We start from the raw sequence: 26,186 nt of genomic DNA, 5'->3' as shown, positions 1-26,186 counted from the left end.
TACTGGAGAAGCACTGGCACCCTAACCCTAACCCTCTCATTTTTCTCACCCATGTGCGGAATGAATTTTATGTGCACCAATATGGAAGTGATGTGTGACACATCACCTCCATATTGGTGCACATAACAAAATTCATGTGGCAGGGTGGGGCCAAGGAGTCTGGAGTATAGGAGGGGGCTCATGGCTGGGGCAGAGGGTTGGGGTATGTCTGTGGGGTGAGTGCTCCAGCGAGGGGTGCGGGCTTTGGGGTGGGGCCAGGGATTAGGGCTTTGGGGTGCAATGGGGCTCTGTGGGGCTATAGTGGGGAGAGAGGACTCCCCCCCAGTTCTCTTTCCCTGCAGCAGCACCTGGGCTGGGGGGGAGAGGCGCCTCTCCCCCGGCCACGACAGGTCTAGGCTGGGCTGGGTCAGGGCTGTGGGAGGGGTGCCTATCCCCTGGCCATGGCAGGTTTGGGGCTGGGCTGGGTCAGGGCTGTGGGAGGGGCGCCTGTCCCCCAGCCGTGGCAGGTATGGGGCTGGGCTGGGTCAGGGCTGGGGGAGAGGCACCATGGCATGTCCGGGGCTTGGGGAGAGGCATCTCTCCTTCTGCAGCCCTGAGCTCCTGTGCAGCACTTAATAAGCAGCTGCGCGGGCGTACAGCTTAGAGGGAACTTAGACTGGCATCTGTTCTACAAGCGTGGGGGGAGGGGGGAGCACTTCTCATCAAACTTCCAGGAAGCATTGGTCCTTACAAAGGCATAATGTGGCGGCATAGCATCTTGAAAAGTGCTCAGCACTGATCCAGCTCTGTGAAGTTAATAGTGAAACTCCCATTGACCTCATTGGGAGCAGAGATAGGTCAATGCTGAGCACTCTTGAAAATCTTACCCGCTGCTTCCAGGTACCACCTCTGCATCTCCTCCCCACCCCAGCTCAGCTTTTTAAAAGATATAACTGAGCCCCCAGTAAGATCTCCCACTGTGTGGACAGCCCTCCAGTATAGGCTCCATAGTTCAAACCGAAGTCAGCTTTGCCTTAACTCAGTTTATCTATTTTTGCGAGTTTTTTGGCCAGATCTTTACCATTAGTTTAACATAGGTTGGAAAGGTAAGTTGGAAGGGTCTTGTTCTGCTTTGCACCTGAGAAATGGACTATTGGTTCCAAAAGAGAAAATAAGTGGCCGTCAAACAGTGTATTAAATAACCGTAACTTGCGTTCATTTACAGATGTTCAGTTCGTACCTGTAGGCCTTATACAGCAATGGCACAGAAGGGCCGGGGGACAGCAGAATAACTCAAAGAAGCTAATAGCCAAGCCAATTGCACACAGAGGCTACTAGTCAAGACTCTTCTCAGCAAGGCCTCCTATTTATTTCAAACCATTTCTCCAATTTGTCCAGATCATTTTGAATTTTAATCCTATCCTCCAAAGCATTTGCAACCCCTCCCAGCTTGGTATCATCCACAAACTTTATAAGCATACTGTCTATGCCATTATCTAAATGATTGATGAAGATATTGAACAGAACTGGACACAGAACTGATGTCGGTGCGACCTCACTTGATATACCCTTCCAGCTTTACTATGAACCAGAGATAACTACTCTCTGGGAATGGTTTTCCAAACAGTTATGCACCCACCTTATAGTAGATCCATCTAGGCTGTATTTCTATCATTTGTTTATGAGAAGGTCATGCGAGACAGTACCAAAAGCCTTACTAAAGTCAAGATATACCACATCCACCACTTCCCCTCATCCACAAGGCTTGTTACCATGTCAAATAAAGCTTTTAAGTTGGTTTGACACAATTTGTTCTTGACAAATCCATGATGATTTCATGTGGAAAAATTTGACAAAAATGAAAACTTCTTTACATTAAAATTTTCCACATGAAAAACAAACAACCCCTTCCCCAAATAACTAATCTTCTAACCAGCTCTAATGAAAAATTTAATCCCAGAGCAACTTTCTATGGATACAATACACCTTTAATACTGGAGCTGGCCAGAGGATGAAGGAGTACAATGTTCTTTTTGCATTGGAAGGAACACAAGACCTTTGAAATGTTTTCATGAAACAGAATTGTGTCCAATGTCCAACCTCAGATCAAAAAGGTAAGATTTTTAATTATGAGTGTGTCTTTCTGGTCCAGGGCTTTCTGGTCACTCCGGACCTATAAACCTTCCCATCAAAATTCATATATCTCCACAAAAAACATTAGCTTTGATGAAACAGCATATTTTGACAAAAATACAATCAGTTAAGAATGTTCTCACCAGCTCCGCTTTAAAATAACAAACTGCAGATTCTAATAATGAAATCATTGTTAACTCACTGAGGCCTTGTCTAAACTAAAAGTTGTACAGCTTTAATTATGCTGCTATAAGTAAAACAGTATAAACTCTGCGGAATAAGTTATATTGATATAAAGATGCTTGTTTAGTTATTCCTGTATAGGAATGTGAGTAAACTTACTGGTATAACTGGACCCACATTAGGGGCAGTACTGATATAAAAAAATAAAAATTAAAAAACCCCACTCCTAGCAGACAGTTATTTCAGTACAACTTTAAAGTTTAGGACAGGCCTAAAATGGAGGTACAGATGGCCCTGCTCCAATAATAAGCCATGAAAACATGAATGAAGTGTTCAGAACATTTCTATTTGGAAATGTAGGGACATTTCAAAACATTCCAGTTAAAATGAAACATCACTTCGATTTTTTTTCCATGTAGATTTTGATGATTTTGTTTGTATTATCTTCTTTTTTTCTCCACTCAAAATTTTGATTTTTAGGGAAACCACATTTTTCATCAGAATAGTTCAGTGAAAACTCTCAACTAGTTAGAGTATTCAGAGAACAGAGCAAAATGTCCTTGAAAAAATCATGATGATAATCACAAACACTGGTAGGTCACTGTCATTCATTTAATAAAAGTTCATTAGTGGTGTTACAGCTAAACAAAATACCTCTGTGAGTTCACTCTCTGGAGATCTCTTTCCATACTTGTAGCAAAACCAAAGGTAAGGAAGGAGTAAATAGATAGAACACTGTCATTTTCACCTTTGTGGCCCGGCTTAGAGATTCAATATAAAAGAAAGAGGGTCGGATCCTCAGTTAGCGTATATCGACTTAGAGCTCCATTGACTTAAACGCAGCTGCAAACTGAGTGCAGATAGACTTAAATAGAAACACTTCTAAGCCTCATACTAATTGTGTTTTGAGAAGAGCAGAATCTTTCTCACAATCCTCAATTAATATCTAGCACAATACCCAATAGACTTCTTTGGAAGAAGCTTTAGGGTTGTGGCCTAATTTTTCAGATTCTTCTAAGGCTTATAGGATGGAATGTGTAAATGCTTATTTCACTGCATGTAAAGGAGTTTATTTAGCACAATTTCAGAACCGAACCACTCATAATTCAGAAGACAAAGTGTTGCACAGACAAGATGGGGCCAGATGGAGACATCGAGCACTTACACAGCACAGGGATTTTGAAAAGGGACTTCTGGGTGCCATTCTGCTATATCCCCCAGTTGGCTTTGGTAGTGCAGCTGGGATCTTTCTGTGGTTCACCACGGCAGCAGATAAAGTGTGTGAGTGTGGCTGTGAGTGAGTGAGTGAGAGACGCTATCACATAAAATAATTGATCAGTACTTCTCCTATACAGCTTTTAGTGATGGAGCCAATAGGGAGATGGCCACCTGTGATACACAGACCCGTTGGCAAAAAGTTCCCTGTTCTTTGTAAACAGCTCTCACCTAAGACCTGACAAACTCATTACACCAACAAATATCTTGCAAGATATTTATCCATAAGGGATGTCATATAAGGTGTCTACAGAAAGCTTATAACTTGTCAAGACTCATAATTATGAGGCGTATGCACAGGTAATATTTAAAGGACAATGTATTTTATTGAAAGTGCTTTACTGACTTGGATGGCCCATCCAAGCAAGAGGGAGTTGCAACCCTTCCCTAATCTGCTGGCAAGATAATGCAAGGCCCAGCTGACCAGCCTTGCTCCCTTCCAAAACAATCAATAGAAAACCATTGGAGGCACCACCAAATAATCAAAACCTCGTAGAGGTGGAAAAGGAACATTAGAACAGACAGAGCTTAGCCCTGGTTGTGTATAGAAACAAAAAGGCCGTTTTCAGTATAACACGGAAGTAGGAAAAGAACTCTGGATCCATTCACTGAGGGAAAATCCCTGGCAGAGCAGGGTGCTTTTATGAACATTTGGATCCTAGTTATTAAGGAACCAGCCAGATTGCCAAATGATGGAAACTTTTAGGAGAAAAATCTACTTTCTTAGCTAGGAAAGGTAACTTTTAAATATATACCCAGATTCACATGTTATGATTTTTATTGCAACCACTTGTTTTCATCAGTGTCTTATTTCTAGTTAAGTCTTTATTCTTACTTTAATAAACCTTATTTTGCTTTATTGTAAGAACTCACAAGTGCTATGTGGTTTACAGGAGCAGTGGCTTAAGTAAAACTGGGACACTGCAGAGAATCTAGAATTTCTGAGAGTAGCCAGTGTCAAAGTAGCCTGGATATCACAGGGGAATTATTCAAAGGGATTCAGGGCTTTGGGTGCAAGGTGAAGGAAGGGCTAGGATAGCCCGGAGCAGAGTGCTTGAAAGACTGAAAGGCTGGTGGAGACAGGGAACTGACACCCAGCTACAAGAGACTCCCTCTCACTGTAGGCAGGGAGTAACAGTCAAAGTTTTGACAACTGTCACACTTCCTCAACCACCCCTTGGGTGCCCTTTAGATGTTTATATGGTGCCTTTTCAAGCATATTTTGCAATTGAAAAATGGCTACCAAGGAATCATTCCCCCTTTCTCCTTCCCCTTTTCCCCAGTTCTCTTTAGTTACAAAACCGGGCTCTGCTCTGGCTCCATTTGTCCCTAGTCTCCCTGGTTCCTGCTGATTGTGATGTTGCTTCCAGTTTCCAGCTTCCATTCTCCCCCTCCAGAGAGGAGCAGAGTGCACTGAGAAAATTACTGGGAAGACTGCCAGCTGTGTTCCTGCTCGTACGCTGATGGTGCTGGACATTTCCCTTGACGTTATTTTATGCTGCTTTTTAAACCTGTTTCCCACACTTATGGGCAAATGAGACTCGTATTTTTCCCTTTCTGTGCAGACACTGATTAGTGGTTGCAAGGCCTGCATTTGCTTGTGGCTCCATTTTGCCATGCACAGGCCTAGGACTGCACACCACTCGTGTGCATGCAGACGTCATCCAGGAGCAGTGGAAACCCCCTAAAACTGGGGAGGAGGGCACCACCTGTGCCTGACCCCTGGTCCTGTTTCCCCCTTCCACTCCTTTCTCCCAAGGCCCTCCTCCCACGCTGCCCCTTCCCCCCAACACCCTGGCCGCTGCTTGTTCCTCTCCTCCCTCGCCCGCCCCCCATTGTTTGCCCTTACAGCCAGTAAAAAGTGATTGGGCCATGGCCCCATGTTCTAGCACCCCTCACTTCATCACAGCCCCCTGAAGGGCTAAGCATTGAAAGGTGAGCGTGCAGAGTGGCATGAACATGCCCTCTAACTCTAACTGAATAGAGTACTGGATCCTTGCATGCAAATTAGCTTAATGTGCTGAAAACAGCCACTACAGACACTGACAAGCTGCGGTATGGCAGAGAGCCCAAACTGTCTGGCTTCCTCAGTAATTACTGGCAGTGTGAGAGGAAGACAGTAGTCCCAGAAGCAAACACTCTCCACTGTAAACACTTGTCTAACATCAACATACGCTGCAGCACAAAGCTCGATGTCTGTGAAATAATAGCCATGAACTAGAGGCAACCCTAAAGCAGGGTCTGCTGGAGGCGAGGAATATTTAGCTGACGGTCAGTGCTGTAGGAGATTGCACGAGAATATTGGTGGAAATAGAGGAAGCAGAGGCCCCACCTAATTAAGGCAATGGGCAAGCTGGCTTCAGGAAAGGTAGGTAGAGATGGGCCTTCTAGCAAGGATGTGGGGGCTTCAGAGCTGGCTCTTCAGAAAGCCAAGCCTGTGCAGAGCACACAGCTGGCCACCATTTGTTAGAAGTCTGGCTCTAGCTGCTGGGCTGCATTATCACCACAGTGAAGTGCAGGGAGTGGGGGAGATTGGTTTGTTTCCAATGTCATGAGTGGCAGACTCCTTGGCTCTCTGCTATACCTCAAAATGTGGACAGAGGGAGTGTTACATCATCCCTCCTTCACTCCCACCTGGGCATGGAGCAAATACCAGAGGCTATGGTGATAGTGTGTCAGTTTCCCTGTGTCTACAGCTAAATTCACACTACTCCACTGTTACGGAGTTCTAGGGATTAGCAAGGTGATATCCTGCCCCCTCGGCCATCAGCTAAGGAGTTCAAGAGAAAATGTCACCTAGTCAAGGAACCAACTTAATGGAGTAAGTGGACCTTCAAATCTGATAGATCCCACCACCCCTGTACAGTGTGGGTGCTCTTATGGGTGTCTGGGTGAACAAAAACCTTCTTAAAATAAGTATGTTTGTTAGCAAATGGAACAAAGCATTAGAGAAAATTATTTCAAAGCTGCCTGCATGATGGTTTAGTCTCATCTGATCTTATTCTTCACTACAGGATAAAAAACAGTCCCAATTTACATTACAGGAAATTGGAAAATGTACAGGAAAATTGGAAAAGTTACAGGAAAGGAACAGCCCCAATTTACATTACTTCAGGAAGCCCAGGAGCTTTTGGGATTCAGGATAGTCCCAGTTTGTTTTCCACTGTGTGTATTTCCCAGGCCTTTTCTGTTTCAAGGAAACTACATTTCCTAAGGAAAACCCAACACAAAACCCAACACACTGCCTTCCTCAGTGTGTGCTTAAGCCCAGTCACCATATTGCTCAGTGGTCTTTGTCACATAGCCTACCTATGAAGTCTTCTTTCTGCCTCCAACTGTTTTTTCCAAGTTGGCCAGCCAGGCCATCGAGGAGAATGCCCCCATGATATTTACTCCAGTGTTTGGGGTGTCAGCTTTAATGGCTCACTAATCATCTCTGGTCTGCTGATTCTCTCTCTCTTTACCATCAAAAGTTTCGATAGGTCTTGGTTGTGTTCTACATTGGAATGCAAACAAATGGTGACATCTCAACATTTTTCATGAAATAGAATTCTTGTTTTACAGCAAGCCCTAGCAGAAAGAATGTGTCTTTGATGGGTCGTGCTCTCCATGTCATCCTTCAGGTCCTTGGTGCTAAATCAGCAGTTCTTCCCCTTTTCAGGTCCATGACAAACAATGTCCCAAATAAATCATCCCAACACTCACCATGTTAAAAATCCATTCCAGATTGATCAAAAATACATTTTTTAAACAAATATCAAAGTATTTTTTTAAAACCTTATTTACCCCTTATTTAACTTAGAATGTTGACTTGTGATTGAGTGTGGTTTGCACAATAAAATGCACAGTATAAAAATAAGGAACAAAACCAATAAGTTTTGCCAGTCCAACAATATCAATAGACTCCTTATTGCTGCCAAATTTCTCTGATTTGTGCATCTTTTCAGTCCTTTGGATTGCACATCAAGAGGTATTTAATCACTGGAGCGTCTGAGTGCTGTTGCAGACTGGGAGCATTCACCTCTGCGTCCATTAATTTTTTCTGACATGATTTCAGCGATATGTGCAGAATAATCTCATTCTTATCGCATGAGGCTGTAGCAGTTCTTAAAGATACAGTATATCTTCAATGCTTAAGGTTTTATGAGAGACATAGGTAACCTTTTGAAAAGCACTCTCTTTTGAGATCAGTTAAATTCCTCTGAAATGAATCTGCATATTTCCTGGCGTGCTTTTCATGTGTTTGTGCAGCTTGTTTGGTTTCATTAACTAGCATAACACATGCACTGGCTTTGGAAAATCACTTTGGCCAGTAAATGTGAATCCACGTGCCAGATTTCATCATGTCTCTGGTTAATAAAGTTTCTCTCTCATTCCATTTATCTCTTCCTCCTGTGGCATGAAAACAGCACTCATTCAACTAACTACAACAGCAGGTACCACACTTGCAAAACACAACAGAGCTTGCACAGCAGCGGAGCTGTGCTGACCTGGAAATGAAAAGGAACCGACTGTAACAGGACAGTCATGCAGCCGACGTCTGAGTCACACCTCATGAATTGAGAAGTGCAATGCGATCATTCCTGTGTCTTTACTGAGTTTCTGAAGCAGCTTCATGTGTGGCTGGTAATTGCCACGTAGAGAATTATAGTATCTTGTGCCTTTTGATTCTCTCTTCCTTTCCAGCTTCATGCCCCTTATGTATCTCTATAGTAGTTGTTTTCACCCCCTTCTCAACACTGCCTGAACCACTTTCTGGACAGCAAACCTCTATCTGTCTTCCTCAGTCTCTCACCCCTACAAACTGCCTCTGTCTCGTTCATATGTGTGGAGGGAGGGGGGATTTTTTTTCTCCAGCTGCTGCCTCTCTTGTACTTGAACAGCATACATAGCCAGTGGAGGGTTGGCTATTTTGCATTTGCCTGATTCAGGCCTAGCTTGCATTCATTTAAGCTTCCCTGAGTGCTTCCCAGTAATTCTGAAAAACAAAACCTGGTGACTTGTCCTTCACATCATTCCCAGAACCCAATCCAGTTGCACCCACCTGTCCTTTAGTCCTCACGTGCTCGGTATTAGAGCCCAGAAACCCCATATGAAATTATTCTTGTGCCTAAGAATGAGTGCTGTAGTGGTATCTGAAAATGTAGGCTTTAATACATGACTGACTTCTCAGGCTATCCCATAACATACTTTCTTTGGGATATGTAGTCAGTGTATTTTGTCCCTAGGACGTATTTTGTGCTTTAGAGAAGCAAAGGCACCTTCAACTCTCCATTATTCCAGGTTCTCAGATGTTTTCACTTAAGTACAAATTCATTAAAGTAAGAAAATGCAACAGAATAATTTAGCTTTCAGTCACTTATCCCCAGATATCAGCTCTACACCAATCTTTAGATGTGAGAACTACTGGACCTCTGATGTTTGTTCCAAATCTAGGGTGGGATTTTCAAAGCATCTATATGAGTTAGCCCCACAAGTCCCATTAGCTTTCAATTTCCTAACTAAGGTGATGTGAAACATGCCTGTAAGGTAACTCTTCCTTGAAGAGAAACAAGAGGAAGCTGAGAGTTGCAGGTTATGTTCCTTTAGAGCAAGCTCTTGACTGTGCTTACGCTGGTTACTGCAGAGGGTAATAAACAGACTGCTTGAAGTTTGTAGCTTTTGAATTTTCCTTCAGGGAACAGGTATGCATTAGCCCCATATTCTACACCCATTATTTATGTTGAGTAGTACCTTACTCCACCAGCAACACTACTGAAACAATGAGATTCCTGATAGAATAAGGATAATTGAGTCACATTCTCAGCAGATGACATCAGTGCAGCTCCATTTACTATAATGGAGTTGTGCCAGTCAAACCCAGACGAGACTCTGATCCATAAAGGTGCATAAGGGTGCTCAATAACTACCTAACCCATTGAAGCCGTAGCTCAGTTTATATGGAACTATGAGATTACAAATAGAGCTGATTGGAAAATTTCCCAACAAAAAAGGGGAGAAATCCTTTGCAAAAAACATTCTCTATTTTTGAGCAATCCCAGTTAGAAATTCTTTCCAGTTTCTCTTCTGAATGGATCTTGCATCACCAATAGACAGCATGGAGTGATTCAAGAAGAAAGGGAAACTGTTAGTGATTTGTTTAATTGTCCTTATTGCAGGATAGGCAAGTGCTTCTGCTGCCGTCTAAACTCCAGCATTAGCTCAAATTGATGGATGCAAGTTCACTAATATTGTATGTTCAATCACGTGATCTTCCTGAACATACAACAGATGACACCCCACTCCCTGAACAGACAATGGAGGAATTCTCCATGCCCATGACCTCACCACAGCTCAAGAGTGATGGGTCAAATACTGTCAGACCCTCCAATGACTCTGTTAGAGCTTTAACTCTGTCAACGAAGAGTCGCCTACATGTCTGAATTTCGTCTACCATTTAAAACTGCTATTTTGTTCAGTACTTCAATACTCTAACTCTGCCTATTATTTAATGCTGCTGCCAGTTTCTACTCTGATGCTTCGTTCATTTTCCCCAATTTAATAACTTCTGGTTTTTAACACTTCTTTCATTCCATTATTCATGCTGTCATTCTTTTGGCTGCTAACCGTATATATTGTTCTTGACAATTTTGATTAATGTATGAGCACAGCTTGTTTTGATTTATTCCTTGCCACCTTCACAAATTACTTGCTGTCTTTCTCCACTGCAGATTCTTTTCCTTGTGCTACCGTGTGCTGCCTGTCTCTTAGTTTTGTGGCCTTCTCCCTGCCTCGCTGTTCTCCCTGCTCGTTCCTGCTCTTGTCTTCTAGATCTTTACCTCTGAACTGCTTTATTCTTCATGTACTGTTTCCACCCCCGCCACTCCTCCTCTCTTTTCTCCCCCAGCTTCCTGGTGACCTCATGAACTCTGTCACTTCCTATCTTCCATCTTCCCGCCCCCTGCAATGAGTTAGAAAAAACTTACAATACTTCTAAAATAAGATAGATTTATTAAGAAAATGGAACAAACAAGATGCATCTGGTAAAAGCTAATCATATGATAATGAACTGTAACCCTCATTCATCTCTTAGCCCAAGTTAGCATTACGTGCCATCACTTTCTGCTGTGTGTTGTTGAACTTAGGGTCCATCTGCACTTGGGCTGGAGATGTAATTTCCAGCTCAAGTAGATGTACTCATGCTAGCTTTGATGGAGCTAGTGCACTAAAAATAGAAGTGTAGCTATGTCAGCCAGTTGGGCAAGCTGACCCAAGTACCATCATGTCCGGGACCCTAGATGCAAACTCAGATGGCTAGTCTGTCCTGCCACGTGTGCTGCTGTGGCTCCACTTCTAGTTCTGGCACATCAGTTCGGTCAAAACTAGTGCATGTATGTCCACTTGTGCTGGAAGTTACATTTCCAGCTTGAGTGTAGATGTGTCCTTGGGTTGTAAGCTTCTCATTCTGGGAGATGTATGATTCATTAGTGTGTGAAGCACAAAGCACATCTTTTAGGTTCTTAAGACTGCCATTGCAGAGCATCACTCAACCCCTTAGTGTATTTATCATGTGCTACTGCACTATATAAGAGGCAATATATATAAACTAGATTAAGATCTCATCTTGAAACTATACGTCACTTGCATGCCTGCAGGGGAAAGAACATGCACTTAAAGGGAACGGGCAAAATGTAGACTTCCACATGCATATGTGAGTATGACACACTTCTGCTTTTTTTTACATTTCCACTTACAAAGGAAAGCTCTGTTGCATTCAATATCTCTCCTACTTGCTCTTAAAAACCTTTCTGGTTAAACCTCAGTATGTCTCTCAGGCACTCTTCATCCACTTCAGACTATCTTGAAAACATTTTTCTTTGCACCATCTAGGTCAGGTACCACTTAGAGATTTTAATTCATGCAAATGACACTTTAAACCTTTTTATTCATCTGTTTTACTCTAGTCTTTAAAAACAAACCCCCACTTCCCAGAAGCAGCAGCTCCATAAATTTCAGTGCAAATCATTTTAAAACAGTTCTTGGACACAAGAAGAATAGCAGTATCTGAAACACAGTGATAACATCTAGTTTTTAGAACATCATACTTTTAAATTGAATCCTGCCTATGTGTTACCCTGGGAGAATGAATTTATCTGCAGAACTGGTACAGAGTGGAGAGCTGTAAATGAAAGGTCTCCCACACTACCTTGCTGAAGTGCATCAAACCTACTCTGCTTAGTTCAATCTCTGTGAGTATTCATATCTTAGTATCTCTGCTGAGACTGTCAACAAAGATGCCAGATAGGGCCAACTGTGGTGGCGTTGTTTTCTGTCTGCAACAAGATATGACCACAGCTCTCTGTATGTAGTGTATGTGTCCAAAATATGACCTCTGTGTTCGTTCTAACAAAAGGGACTGAGGAGACATACTCAGGCCATGTCTACGCTACGGGGACTATAGCAGCATAGCTATTGACCCCATATAGAGTTTTACTGAGTAACATAAACACTTAAAAACCAGTGCAAGTTAAAAGCAAATGCATTAAAACCTTAATGCATTTATGGAGCAAAGCTTAAAGAAGGGGAAGGAACATTCATGTCATTTTAGCTACACATACATCAACTGTGGCTCTCACAGGCCAGTGTTTCTGAAGCTGTGGTTGACCTTAATATCCCCCGGTGTGGAGTGGTAGGGGTAGGGATGCGGCTGCTGATGCCAGATGGAATGTTGACGGCAGGGCATAGGGAGGTACTATGCTGGAGTTCTCCATGGACTGCAAAAGGAGGTGATCCAGGGATTGTTGAACCTGTAGGTCCACAAGAGTCTGCAGCATCTGTGTTCATGTCTGGAAAAGTCCCATTATACCCTGGTGCATCTCACTCTCCTTTTCCTGCTGGGACTCCTGCGCTTTTCTCATGTCCGCTCTTTTCTTTTCCAGGTTGTCTGCAATGGTCACTGTCCAGATCCTTTGATCACAATCTGAGGCAGCACTGGCTTGTAAGATCTCGCAGAACATGTCATCCTGTGCGTTCTTCTTTCTCTTCCGTATCTAGATCAGGCATTTGCAGATGTGGAGGGGAACCCCTAAAGGCCATACCTCAGCAGCTACAAATATAACACACTGAGGTACCATTGCCAGTATAATCACAACAGAAAGTGAATGTTAAGGTTCAGAACTTCCTTTCCTTGCTCCCCTAAAGTTTTAAACCAGACATGTTTATTGACACTTCTGCTTCAGAGTGCTCACAGCAGCAGCCATGATGAGCATGGCCCACCAGGGGTGAGGGAAATGAGGAGGAAATTGCGTGGTTGTATGAAAATGAATATAGGGCAATGACACTGAATACTGGTACCAATTAGCACAAGTGCATTTTAATTTAGCCAAATGTAAGTTAATATATCTAGGAACAAAGAATGTAAGCAGTATGTACAGGATGGGGGACTCTATCCGGGGAAGCAGTGACTTCCAAAGAGACTCGGGGGTCACGATGGGTAATCAGGTGAACATAAGCTCCCAGTGGACACTGTGGCTGAAAAGGCTAATGTGATCCTTGGATGTATCAATAGGGGAATCTCGAGTAGGTGTAAAGAAGTAATATTACCTTTATATTTGGTACTGGTGTCACCACTTCCAGAATACTATGTCTGGTTCTGGTGCCCACAATTCAAGAAGGATGTTTATAAATTGAAGAGGGTTTAGAAGGTTCCGAATGGATTGGAAAGTATGCTTTATAGTTGAAGTCTCAAGGAGCTCAATCTATTTAGCTTCTCAAAGAGAAGGTTAAGGGGTGATTTGATCACAGTCCGTAATTACTTACATGAAACCACCACTGATACATTTTGCAGATGATTATTATTTATATTACTGTAGTGCCTAGGAGCCCTAGTCATAGACCTGAATCCTATAATGTTAGGCATTATACAAAGACAGCACCAAAAAACAGTCTCTATATGAGGAACAGAAATTTGTTCATAGTGGGTTCTTCATTCTAATAGACCAAGGGTCATGGTGGATACTCCATCACTGGCAAATTTAAAATCAAGATTGGATTTTTTTTTCTAAAAGGAGTGCTCTGTTTTGAACAAGAATTAATTCAGGGCAGTTCTGTGGCTTTTGTTATACAGGAGGTCAGATTAGATGATCACAATGGTTCCTTCTGGCCTTACAATGTATGAAACTCTGAATTTCTATATTGTCAAGCAATTATTTTCAAATTCATGTCATTTAGAATTTCCTGGCCTTCCAATGTCTGGTTTTTGTTAAACAACGTCTCAATAAGTATTTTTATCATTAAGTTATTTGAGCTAGCTGAAATACATTTGGTAATTTTCTGTCTCTTTTTCTACATGTATTTCTGTTTTCTTCCTCTTGCTTTCCCTGAAGTTCTTTCTCTTATTTTCCATCTTCCTATTTGTTTGGCTCATATCCCTTTTTCCTCCTCTTTTACTAGGTGCCACTCCCTACCACTGCTTTCTTATTCTCCCTTGTTAGTTTCCACTGTTGCCTTCTGCAGATCTGCCTCTATGAACTTCTTATTTATTCTCTCTTTTCTCTAATCTTTCACTTGTTTCCCTTTTCCTTCCCAACTTCTTATTTGATGGTACTCCCTGATGAACAAGTCATGTGAGAAGAGACAGAGCTATTTCCAGAGTCTCAGAGAAGCGGCTCTTGAATAACAGCCAAGATGTGTATGTTGGTGGGGGGGGGAAAGGTATCTTTCCAAAGGCTAGCGCAAAATTAAAACACAGCACAGGAAAGAAGAGAGGCTGCTTATGCCCCCACTAAAATGCAGTGCCCTAGCTGACCACTGTAACTCTATGGCCCTGGCTTTGGTAGCTCCAGGCATGTGACTATCCAGTGGTGCATACAGGTAAATATACTGGAACCTATTACTTTATGTTATCGAAGAGACCCATCAGAAAACATTTGTACATTCTCAGGCTATACACAAAACTTTTAGAAGAGCACTGGACAGCCAGGAATGACATGGAAATTCTGATTGCTCTTGCTGAAAGATACTACCATCTAATGGATTGATGGTCTCAACAAAGTTTCTAATGTGCATGTGACAACAGCATGGTTATAGGGCTAGCTGCACTTATGTCACCTTACTGCTCTGATTGTGTGGTTTCAGGTGACAGGCCTCTTGCCTTTGCCCATCTCAGGGTGGGATCTTACCTAGTCTATCAGCTCTTTGGGGCAGGGTGTGACATTCCAGGGGGCAATCCAGACCAGTGAAGGTCTATTTCATTACCTGCCATGCAACCCGGGGTGCCTCACAATGCTTTACTGATGTGGCTCCCGACCTGGGCTCCTCCCAAGCAGCATGCAGGTCACACCCTGAGTGTCTGTGTATATCCACAGCCCTGGTCCAGCTGCTTTGACCCCAGCAACTTGTCAGCAAACACAAGCCACACTCTAGCTTCCTCCAGGCTTGGTTACCACCTGCATGGTGACTCCCCGGCCTGGATTTTCCCCAAAAAACATGTGTTCTGCACTGTCCAGCACAGTCCTAGACAGTCCAGATATATTAGGTCCATTGCCCCTCTAAGGGCATCAAGATACAACAGGTTACCACCCTAAATGGAGTTACGCACACCGTTCATAACACTGAATTCATTTTGATTAAAGAATAAACAATTTTTATTTAACTACAAAGAGAGAGGTTTTAAGTGAGTCCAAGTATGAAGGCACTCAAGTCACAGATGGTTACAAGAAAAATAAGGATAAAACACTACTCATACTAAACTTAACAAACTAGATATGGTTCAAGGGAAAATTCTTGCCATAGGTTTTCAGTAGCATTGCTGACCTAGTTTCAGTTCTGGATCTGCTCTCAAGGTCCAACGGCTGTTTTCTTTTTGTCTTCTTAGGTGAAAAGAGAGAGATGGATAGGGAGAGAACTTAGGGTGTTTTTGACCCTCACTTTTATAGTTCTGGAACCCTTTGAAATGCATTTTCCTGAGAGTGACCCCTAGATAAAGTTCTTTCCAGCTGAGAGCAAGGAAACAGGGAATGCGGTGCGGGAGTGGTTTCACGCAGTTGTTTACCAAGATGCAGATCTATTTGTTCCTGCCCCCTTCCTTGCCAAAGAATGGCCATTTGACAGGTGATTGCCCATCATCTTTGATGACACCTGCCTAGGGCTGTCAACTTGTCCTTTGTCTTTAAGAAACATGTTTTCCCACTTCCCAGACTTGTCTGGTAAACACACTTCAGTCATAATTATGTCCCATATCAGCCATTCCATTATTTTGTCCAGCTTTACAGGCCTATAATTCCTTGGGTCATCCTGTTTACCTTTTAAAAATATTGGCACAACATTAGTTTTCTTCCAATCATTTGAAACTTCTCCAGTGTTCCAAGACATATTGAAAATCAACATTAATTGACCAGAGAGCTCCTCACCCAGCTCTTCTAAACTGTCAGATGCAAGTTTTCTGGACCTGCTGGTTTAAGAATATGTAACTTCAGTAGTTTCTGTTTAACATCCTCCTGAGTTACTGTTAGAATGGAAAGTATTTCATCATCATAATCATATGACATGAATACATCATCTGGCTTTTTCCCAAACAGAACATAAATATTTAATGAACAATTCTGCCTTTTCTATATTATTATGGACAATTCTACCATTTCCCTCTAGTAATGGAACAAAACCATTGGATTCCTTTTGTTCCTAATATATTTAAACTCTTGTTGTCTTCAACTCTGCTGGCCATACATCTTCCCACTGTGTCCTTTTGTTTCCCTTATCAATTTTCTACAATTCCTATCTTCTAATTTATATTCATTGCTATCAACTTTCCCTATTCAATTTTTCTGTTAAGGTAGCTTAAATAAGCTTAACTTTGCCATCTTGTAAGCCCTGCATGTAATCACATAGCGATATCATTTGTTCTTTCTTCTCTCTGGAATACATTCCTAGCCTAAGGCTATATCTTCACTGTATAAAAAGGTGTCTTTGCCTTAAGATAGTGATCTGGATGAAATACACCTTTTTTGCAGTGAACTCAAAGCCTACCTCTTGGCTATATTGTGATGTAGAATAAGTGCGGTATAGGGCATGGTTCTGAGAATTGGTATGTAAGAGGAATAGTGTCAATGAAACTCAAACATCAAAGGAGGATGTGTCAGTTGCACATGTATGTAATAGCGGGCCAGTTCCTACAATACTACGTTTTATATGGGACAGTCTAAAGGGAAATATGGATACCGGAATATGTGACTCATTGTAGCAGATGTAAGATGCTGTCGCAAGGCAGAGGTATAAAACCTTTGGATGCCCTGCTAAAGACCTGGCTTCCCCCTGCTTCCCTGTAGGGTGGCCAGGTACGTGGGCCAAGACCCTTAGCTGGGAGCCCAGCTGCAGGCCCTAACGAGGGCAGGCTCAGGGTAATCTGCTGAGCCAAGTGGAACCAGCTGGGTTGATGACTGGGAAGAAATATAAACTCAGGGAAGAGCTCAGTGAGGAGAGGCTAGCCAGGTAGGAGGATAGGAGGGTTGTGGCTCTCTGCTGGCTGACACAAGCCTCAAAGGCCAGAGGACCCAGTGGGGGATTGGAGCGGGGACCGGTGCTGAGGGAATTGGGACTGTACAGCCACTGTAAATAAAAGAACACGAGGGAAGCACCTGCAAGAGACATCTGAGACCCTTTCTTTTGTCAGCCCAAGCACAGGGAGCAGGGACAAGAAGAAGGAAACTTGTCCCACCCTGTAACAGATGCATAGGTACAAAATTCCCTTTTGAGATGGGAACAAAAGGTTTTCCATTTTTGCTTGAGGTGTGGGAAATGACATTAAACTGACCATATGCATATTTGGCCCCATGGGACAGATCCTTGGCCCCCTGTAAGTTGACTGTGCTGCCAGCGCAGAACAAAATGACTTTAAAGCTACTCTAAAGCCTAGTTTAAGAAGGGAGGCATATCTGGGCTACGTGGGGATGCTCCAGGATGGGGAGAGGGCCTGACAGGAGTGATGTTACTGGGATGATTTTGGGGATTCATACAGCTTATGAATTCTGGTTGCTATTGAAAAGTTTTTCAGACATTATCATGAAATGGGCTGTATCATGGAAACCTATGGTACTTTCGTCCACCATTGTGTACAGGACTTTCAGCAAGTATACATCAGATAAGGGACAATGGAAAATATTTTAATGCTAATGATGGTGCTTGACCATACAAATTAACCTAGGGAGGAACCAGTTTTACCCATCCTCTTTGAGGGGAGGGTATTTACTTGTTTGTTTTTTGGAGCAGAGGAAAGTTACAAAAAGACAGAACAAAGAAAGCCAGGTGTTGCAAAGAGAACATATAAACTAGGGAGATGGACAGGAACAGGAAGCACTGGGCAGGAGAGCGAGGAAGGTGCCAGGTGCTGGGGAAGAAGATTCCTTGAGGGAGAAGCCACCTAGTATATAACAGCCTTCATGAGGCAGGGGTCCCTGCTTGCGTGCCAACTTGACACAGATGGTCTCCCAGGGAAGGATGAGCTAGTGAGGGGGATTTCAGTTAGGGTGTTTGTTATTTTCTAAATGATCTGTACTCTCCTGGGCATCATATGATTAAGTATAAAAGAGCATCAATGTGTTCATTTTCTGGTGTGTTAGATGCTTCACAACCTCCTTAGAGAGAAATGGTAAACCACAACGGGTCTGAGAGGGAGTTTGTTAAATATGGGGAAGTCTGAGGGGTCCAGTTGAACTAGGGGATAGGCAGCTGGACAGTGGGTTCCAGTTCTTAGAAAGGGGTGCTAGACAAAGGGTCTGTGCCCTGAGAATATGCATCGGGGCCCCAGGATTGGAGACAGTGGCTGGACTTCATTCAGACTTCGGAGGCTTGAAACATGGGGATCCAGAAGCTTGGATTCCCCTCACAGCAATCTGGGGGGTAACCAGAAGATGGTGCCTGACCAGAACTTTGACAGTTACCCACTTCTTCTCTTTCCCCACCACCCCTCCACCTAGAACTAGATAAGTTCTTGGAGGATAGGACCATCAATGGTTATTAGCCAGGCTGGGCAGGGATAGTGTCCCTAGCCTCTGTTTGCCAGACGCTGGGAATGGGCAACAGGGAATGGATCACTGGATGATTACATTTTCCATTCATTCCCTCTGGGGCACCTGGCATTGACCACTGTCAGAAGACAGGATACTGGGCTAGACCTTTGGACCTTTGGTCTGGCCCAGTATGGCCATTCTTATGTTCTTATGTACTTATGTTTAGTGGTGGGGAGAACCACTGTTCTATGGGTGGGAAAAGGAGTAATGAGAGCTGGAGGAGGCTGAACAGGAGCATGGTATGCTCTGCTGATTCCCAGCCAGTGGAATGGTCCCGTGGAACCATTCTAGCTGACACAAAATAGAATAACTGATAACATCGAACTTGTGCCATTGACCAGGGTTTGAAGAGAAGTAAAGGTACTTAAAGGTACCTTTGCTTCTCTTCCCTTCATGGGCATTAAGTTCTGTGGAATAGCAATTTGAGCCCCTAATGTTTTTAAGTATGAGGATACTGTGAGATGTAAACTCGTCTGAAATGGAAAGATCACTGATTCTGGTATTAATTTTATACTAGTTTTTATTTTTGGTTTTTAAAGATTCTTACTCCACAAATGAAAGGGTAGACTGTAAATGAAGACTTTTTGCCTAATATAGTCTGTCTAGTGTCTATAAAGTTAAGGTCACCACAATCATACATTTTCAGTGACAATTATACCCTATAATTGTACATTCAGACAAAGCAATCAGTACTTGGTATATGAAGAGGGATTGGAAATAGATGTGCTCTGGAGTCAAGCACTATAGAGCCCATGAAACGTAAGCTGCTCTTTTAGGAACAGAAATTTTCCTAAAATACACAATTTTCATAATTTCTCATTCTCTTTCAAACAGAAAGATGTGAGATTGGTGAGATATTTATAGTGGTCCTTGCAGTCTGCCTAGTCAAATAGCTGCACCATAATGAGGGGACTCATGAAGTGAAATAGGGGTCTTTTTAGTACTTCCTATAAATCATGTAAATTCAGTTTGGAATCAAAATTGTCTGTAGGGTTTTTTTATGATACTTGTGGCTCCTAAGATTGTTGCAAATAAATGGTACCCCGACCCACCTTTTGGGTACCAGGAAAAGTGATTACCAGTTGTTTGGGGATCAAAATTAATTTGTTCCCACTCATTGCCAGAGTGCAGAAAAGGCCTCCTTTCCTGCACACAGAAACACAAAATGAAAGTAGAGGCGATAAAGGCATCATTGACAGTGAGAAGAAAAGAAATGCTTTTAAAACATAGGTTAGTGTGTCTCTGCTCTTTAGAATGGAGCCACCTTACCTCAAACAAAACAATGGGAATATGGCATGTTCTTCACATAGAGGGCTCTTTGTATCTCACTTCTCTAATTGAGTGTGCTGTGCACTAAAAACCCTCAAAGCACTAGAGACTCTTTGCAGAGGAGATGGAGGCAAATAAACTCATCTCTAGCTCAGTCTCTGGAAAGCCTGGTGATGAGAAGCCAATCAGCATCACAGTGAGACAGTAATAGAGTGGGGCTGGTTTGCCATTGGCCTTGCATCCTGTGCAGTTCTTCTCACCTCTGCAAAGTGGGCTCTAAAATCCCCCTAACCGTTAATGTGGGCCAGATAAATATTGTCTTTTGCCATGGCCCCACACTTCTCTGCAGTGGCCTGTGGAGAGGGACCAGCATGATAAGAACACAATCTGGGTCAGAACAATGGTCCAGCTAGCCCAGCATCATGTCTTTCAACAGTGACCAATGCCAGATGCTTCAGAGGGAAGGTTCAGAAAAGGGAAATTATCAAATGGTCCGTCCCCTGTCATCCAGTCCCAGCATCTGGCAGTCAGAGGCTTAGGGACACCCAGAACATGAGGTTTCATCCCTGACCATCTTGGCTAATAGCTATCAATAGACCTACTCTCCAGGAACTTATCTAATTCTTCTTTGAACCCAGTTATACTTTTGACCTTCACAACATCCCCTGGCAATGAGTTCCACAGGTTGATTGTGCATTGTGTGAAGAAGTACTGCCTTTTGTTTGTTTTAAACTGGCTGCCTATTAATTTAATTGAGTGACCCTGGTTCCTGTGTTATGTGAAGGAGTTAATAGCACTGCCTTATTCACTTTGTCCACACCATTCGTGATTTCATAGACCTCTATCATATCCCCCCTTAGCCATCTCTTTTCCAAACTGAACATTCTCAGTCTTTTTAATCTTTCATCATATGGAAACTGTTCCATACCCCTAATAATTTTTCTTTCCCTTCTCTGTACCTTTTCCAATTATAATATAACTTTGTTTGGATGAAGTGACCAGAACTGCGTGCAGTATTCAAGGTGTGGGTGTACCATGCATTTATATAGTGGCATTCTGATATTTTCTGTCATATTACTATCCCTTTCATAATAATTCCAAAAGTTCTGTTAGCTTTTTTGACTGCTGCTGCACATTGAGCACATGTTTTCCACAATGACTCCAAGATCTCTTTCTTGAGTGGTAACAGCTAATTTTAGACCCCATCATTCTGTATATATAGTTGGGATTGTGTTTTCTAATGTGCATTACTTTGCATTTATCAACATTGAATGTCATCTGCCGTTTTCTTGCCCAGTTACCCAGTTTTGTGAGATCCCTTTGTAACACTTTGCAGTCTGCTTTGGATGTAATATCTTGAGTAATTTTGTATCATCTGCAAACTTTGCCACTTCACTGTTTACCCCTTTTTCCAGATCATTTATGAATATGATGTACAGCGTCCTTGGGGGACCTTGTTATGTACTTCTTTCCAGTGTGAGAACTGACCGTTTATTCCTTCTCTTTATTTCCTATCTTTTAACCAGTTACTCATCCATGAGAGGACCAATGACAGCTTACTTTGCTTATGAGTCTTTGGTGAGGGACCTTCTCAAAGGCTTTCTGAAAGGCCACTATATCCACTGGACCACCCTTATCCACATGTTTCCTGACACCCTAAAAGACTTCTAATAAATTGTTGAGGCACGATTTCCCTTTACAAAAGCCATGTTGACATATGCACAAAATATTGTTCACATATGTGTCTGATAATTCTGTTCTTTACTATAGTTTCAACCAGTTTCCTTGTACTGAAGTTAGGCTTACCAGTCTGTAATTGCCAGGATCACTTCTGTAGCCTTTTATAGAATTTGGAGTTTACATTAGCTACCCTCCAGTCATCTGATACAGAGGCTGATTTAAATGATAGGTTACATGCCACAGTAATAGTTCTGCCATTTTATATTTGAATTCCTTCAGAACTCTGGGGTGAATACCACCTGGTCCTGGTGATTTATTACTGTTTAATTTATCAATTTGTTCCAAAACCTCCTGTATCAACACCTCATTCTGGGACAGTTCCTCAGATCTGTTACCTAAAAAGAATGGCTCAGATGTGTGAATCTCCCTTATATCCTCTGAAGTAAATACCAATGCAAATAATTCATTTATCTTCTCCGCAAAGGCCTTGTCTTCCTGGAGCACTCCTTGAGCACCTTGATTGTCCAGTGGCCCCAATGATTGTGTGGCAGACTTCCTGCTTCTGCTGTACTTAAAATTTCTTTTGCTGTTAGTTTTTTGGGTCTTTTGCTAATTGCTCTTCACATTCTTTTTTGGCCTGCCTAATGTATTTTTACTCTTGACTTGCCAGGGTTTATGTTCCTTTCTGTTTCCCTTAGTAGGATTTGACTTCCAATTTTGAAAGGATTTTTTTTCCCTCTAACCACCTTTTTCACACTGTTGTTTAGCCATGGTGGCATTTTTTTTGGCCCTCTTGCTTTTTTTTTTAATATTTGGGGCATACCTTTAATTTGAGCCTTTATTTTTGAAAGTTTCCATGCAGCCTGCAGGCATTTCATGCTTGTGACTATCCCCTTTTAATTTCCAGGTAACTAGCTTTCTCATTTTTGTGTAGTTCTCCTTTTTGAAGTTAAATGCTACTGTGGTGGGCTTCTTTGGTATCCTCCTCCCACAAGGATGTTAAATTTAATTACATTATGAGTGGTTTAGCTATATTCACTTCTTGGCCAGATCCTGTGCTCCACTTAGGACTAAATCAAGAAATGATGTGGAGAGAAAGCTGCATCCCTCTACTGTGCATCACCATAGTTGTCCCTGGCACTGTTAACAGTATGTCCTAGCTGTGTAGTTGTTACACTGAGAGACAAGGTGGGTTGGTAATGTCTTTTATTGGACCAACTTCTGTTGGCAAGAGAGACAAGCTTTTGAGCTACACAGACCAACTCTTCTTCATGTCTGAGAAATTTACTCAGAGGGCTGGTCTACACTACAGAGTTAGGTCGATGCAAAGAAGCTTACCTCTCTCCATCTACACCAGTGACATGACTGAGCCAGATAAGGAGAAGGAAGAGGACTCTGGATGACATGTTCCAAGAGATCCTGCAAGCCTCCGCTGCTTCAGATACTGAGCACAGGGCTTGGAGGATCACCCTTGCTGACAGCATGGACAAGGATAGAGTGGAGAGGAGAAAGGCACAGGAAAAGGAGAGGGATGCTTGTGCTTGTGCATCCGCAGATGCTTGTGCTTCTCAGACAGCAAACAGAGATGCTTCACACTCTGGTGGACCTGCGGGTTCAACAATCCCATGCTTGCCTACCTCTGCAGCCCATAGAGAACTGCATATTGAGACTTTGCTACGCTCCCTCCCCTCAATATTCCCCATGGTGTCGGGTGTCGCTGCACTATCCCTACCACTCCACCCCTGGGGACATTAAAGATATTCACAGCCGCACATACACTGACCTGTGAAAGACATGCATATTGGTGGACATGGATCTGAAATGGAAATGACTCTTTCCCCTTCATAACTTCTTTTCCCTTAGTTTATTTTTATTAAGTTATACACGTTCTTCTGTTTCCTTTGTTATGGAGTAAAATTCTGCTTTTGGAAACATAATTCATCTTTATTAGATCACAACATGTGCTGGGTGGTGATGACGTCACTCACAGACAGTATTAATAGGTGCATTGGCAATGTCATGTCACTCCACACACACCACTCACCAAAGGGTCCAGACCAAGCTGCAAAAGAGCAAGGACAGGCAGAGCATACTACAGCAACACACATCACTCTGGCTCACCGTTAAAATGGTCTTTCAAAGTCTCCCTGAGCCATTTCGTTCTCTGCTGAGCTCTTCGTATAGCTCTAGTATTTGGCTGCTCCAAATCAGCAGACAGCCATTCCACCTCAGCCCTGCATCCTGGCAGAAACTTTCCTCCCTTTGCTTCACAGGTATTCTGAAGCACACAGCAGGCTCTATAACCGTTGGGCTATTTATTTCACTGACGTCCAATCTCATGCGTAGACAGTTCTAGTGACCCGTCAAACGGTCAAAGGCACATTCTACTGTCATTCTGCACCTGCTCGGCCTGTAATGGAATCATTCGTTGGTGCAGTCGAGGCGGTCGGTGTATGGCTTCATGAGCCAGGGGAGCAAGGAGTAGGATGGGTCTCCCATGATCACTGTTGGCATTTCAACATCGCCAATGGTAATCTGCCGGCCGGAAAAGAAAATCCCTGCTTGCAGCTTTTTGAACAGTCCTGTTCCACTGCAGTATGGAAACCCCGTTGCTGTAAAACCATCCACTATGGCTTGAACATTGCCTAGAGTCACAGTTCTTTGTAGCAGGAGGCAATTAATGGCCCTGCACACTTGCCTCACAACAGCCCCTGTGATGAATTTCCCAACTGCAAATTTATTCCTGACTGATTGGTAGCAATCTGGTGTTGCAAGTTTCCATAGTGCGATTTCCACTTGCTTCTCCACTGTCAGTGCAGCTCTCATTTTGGTGTCACTGTGCTGGAGGGCTGGGGCAAGCTCAGCACACAGATCCAGGACTATGGCCTTGTGCATCCGAAAGTTCTGCAGCCACTGCTCGTCAGTTGGTGCTTGTTTCTCGGGCCCAAAACTCCGCCCCACCATCTGAAGCTGCTCCCAACAACTCTGCATGGTTTCTTTCTCTGTCCCACTGCAATCTAGCGTCCAAGGAATCATCATGTTTCCTGTAGTGTCGCTTGCGCCTCTGCAAATACTGCAGGATCAAGTGGCCCGTGCTCATAACAATAGTGCATCACAATAGTGCAGAGCTGTACAGGCTCCATGCTTCTGTTGGAGATGGCGGATAGCAGCAAGGGACGTGTGGGTTTGCGGGATTTTGAAAAGAGGCATTAAATATTATGGGGTACAGATGCAATTATGGGATGGAGAACGCTGCATTATGGGACGTTGAAATCATGCTCCCAGTCACCCCTGTGTGACTCATTTCGGCCCCATGAGGCATTGCAAAAACTTCCTAAAATACCCTGCGCTGCACGGGGGTGAGTTGCACAGTGGGAAAGCTACCCACAGTGCACTGCACTCTACACTGAAACAAGCTCTCTTGGTGAGGACAGATACCGCCAACTCTAGGATCCCAGTGTGGACACACATGAGTGATGTAATAACCGTGGTGGCTGTATGCTGACAAAACTTAGTGTGGACATGGCCAGAGTGTTACAGCTAAATATAAGGTGGAACAGACTGTTTAGTGTAAGTAATTAACACATATTTCAAGGGACCATTCAAGGTAAAGTGGCCCATTGACACCCTTCCAGTCATAGGGAGGAAAGCAGTTGACCAAGATGGGAGACTTAGGGGGGTTGTTAGTGGGTTATAGATTGTTATAATAAGCCATAAATCCAGTGTCTCTGTTCAGTCTGTGATTTTTAGTGTCTAGCAAAGTTATAAATTTAAGCTACCAGGCTCTTCTTTTGAAAGTGTTTTTTGCAGGTTTTCTTTGAGGATGAGCTTGCTTGCTTGCTTTCTGAAAAGTGTTCACCTATAGGTGATGAGATGTTTTTGTCTTTTATCATTTTCTTGTACGAGTTCATTTGCAAGTGCAGTGATTGTCTGCTTTCACCCACATAGCTGCTATTGGGGCTCAAAAGCTTGTCTCTCTCACCAAGAGAAGTTAGTCCAATAAAAGATTTAAAAATTTTATTAACGCTAATGTTAAAAAAATTATATAATACATAGGTTGAGAAAAGAGTGTCTACATCTGGGTATAGTGCTTAGATTATCCACAAATACAAAGTTTGTTTTTAAAGTAATAAAATACTTATAGTGCATAATCAGTGTTAAGGAAAAGTTAGCACATGTGACTCCATTTTGGTTTGGGGCCCACCATTGTCTAAAAGCAAGCACGTCATGCACCAGGAGGCGTGTTCCTTAGATACTGCATTCCTGTGAAAATCCTCCTCCTTGTCTCCCGCCTGCCTTGACTCCCAGTATCTGTTTTTTTTTCAGTCCCTAACTCCCTATCTCCTGGCCTTTGATGTGAGGCCTCCCATCCTGATAATAAAAGTTACTGATGCATGGCTTTAGGACCATGCTGTGTAATTAACATACTAGTTTAGCACGAGGAATGCACCAAGCAGGGATAGGTGGTAGATAAGAAAAGGGTTTGTGTATTGGCTACGGTTTCCGTTGCACGGGGCAACATGCTTTGCTAAAAAGTATATAACCTTTGTATAATCTGTATTTGGGGTCCCCTCCTGGCTAGCAGGGGGGCACCACGCTCGAGCGTAATAAACTTGATGTTTT

At 42.9% G+C, this 26,186-nt stretch overlaps 1 long non-coding RNA gene across 3 annotated transcripts in view; it reads left to right on the top strand.

The window, feature by feature from the left end:
• Positions 1-26,186, top strand: part of LOC141985000 (uncharacterized) — a 160,815-nt gene that overhangs the window by 95,768 nt on the left and 38,861 nt on the right. The window contains exon 1 of one of the 3 annotated variants that reach the window (XR_012638849.1): positions 5,787-5,938. The exons of the other annotated variants lie outside the window; for them this stretch is intronic. This is a non-coding gene — a long non-coding RNA (uncharacterized LOC141985000). Of the gene's footprint in view, positions 1-5,786; positions 5,939-26,186 lie in introns of those variants that run through there. 3 annotated transcript variants of the gene reach the window in all.

This window comes from Natator depressus, chromosome 3 (genome assembly GCF_965152275.1).
Source record: "Natator depressus isolate rNatDep1 chromosome 3, rNatDep2.hap1, whole genome shotgun sequence".
Classification (NCBI taxonomy): domain Eukaryota; kingdom Metazoa; phylum Chordata; order Testudines; family Cheloniidae; genus Natator; species Natator depressus.
Note: the sequence above shows the minus strand (reverse complement) of the source record. Positions and strands in the feature narration are given on the sequence as shown.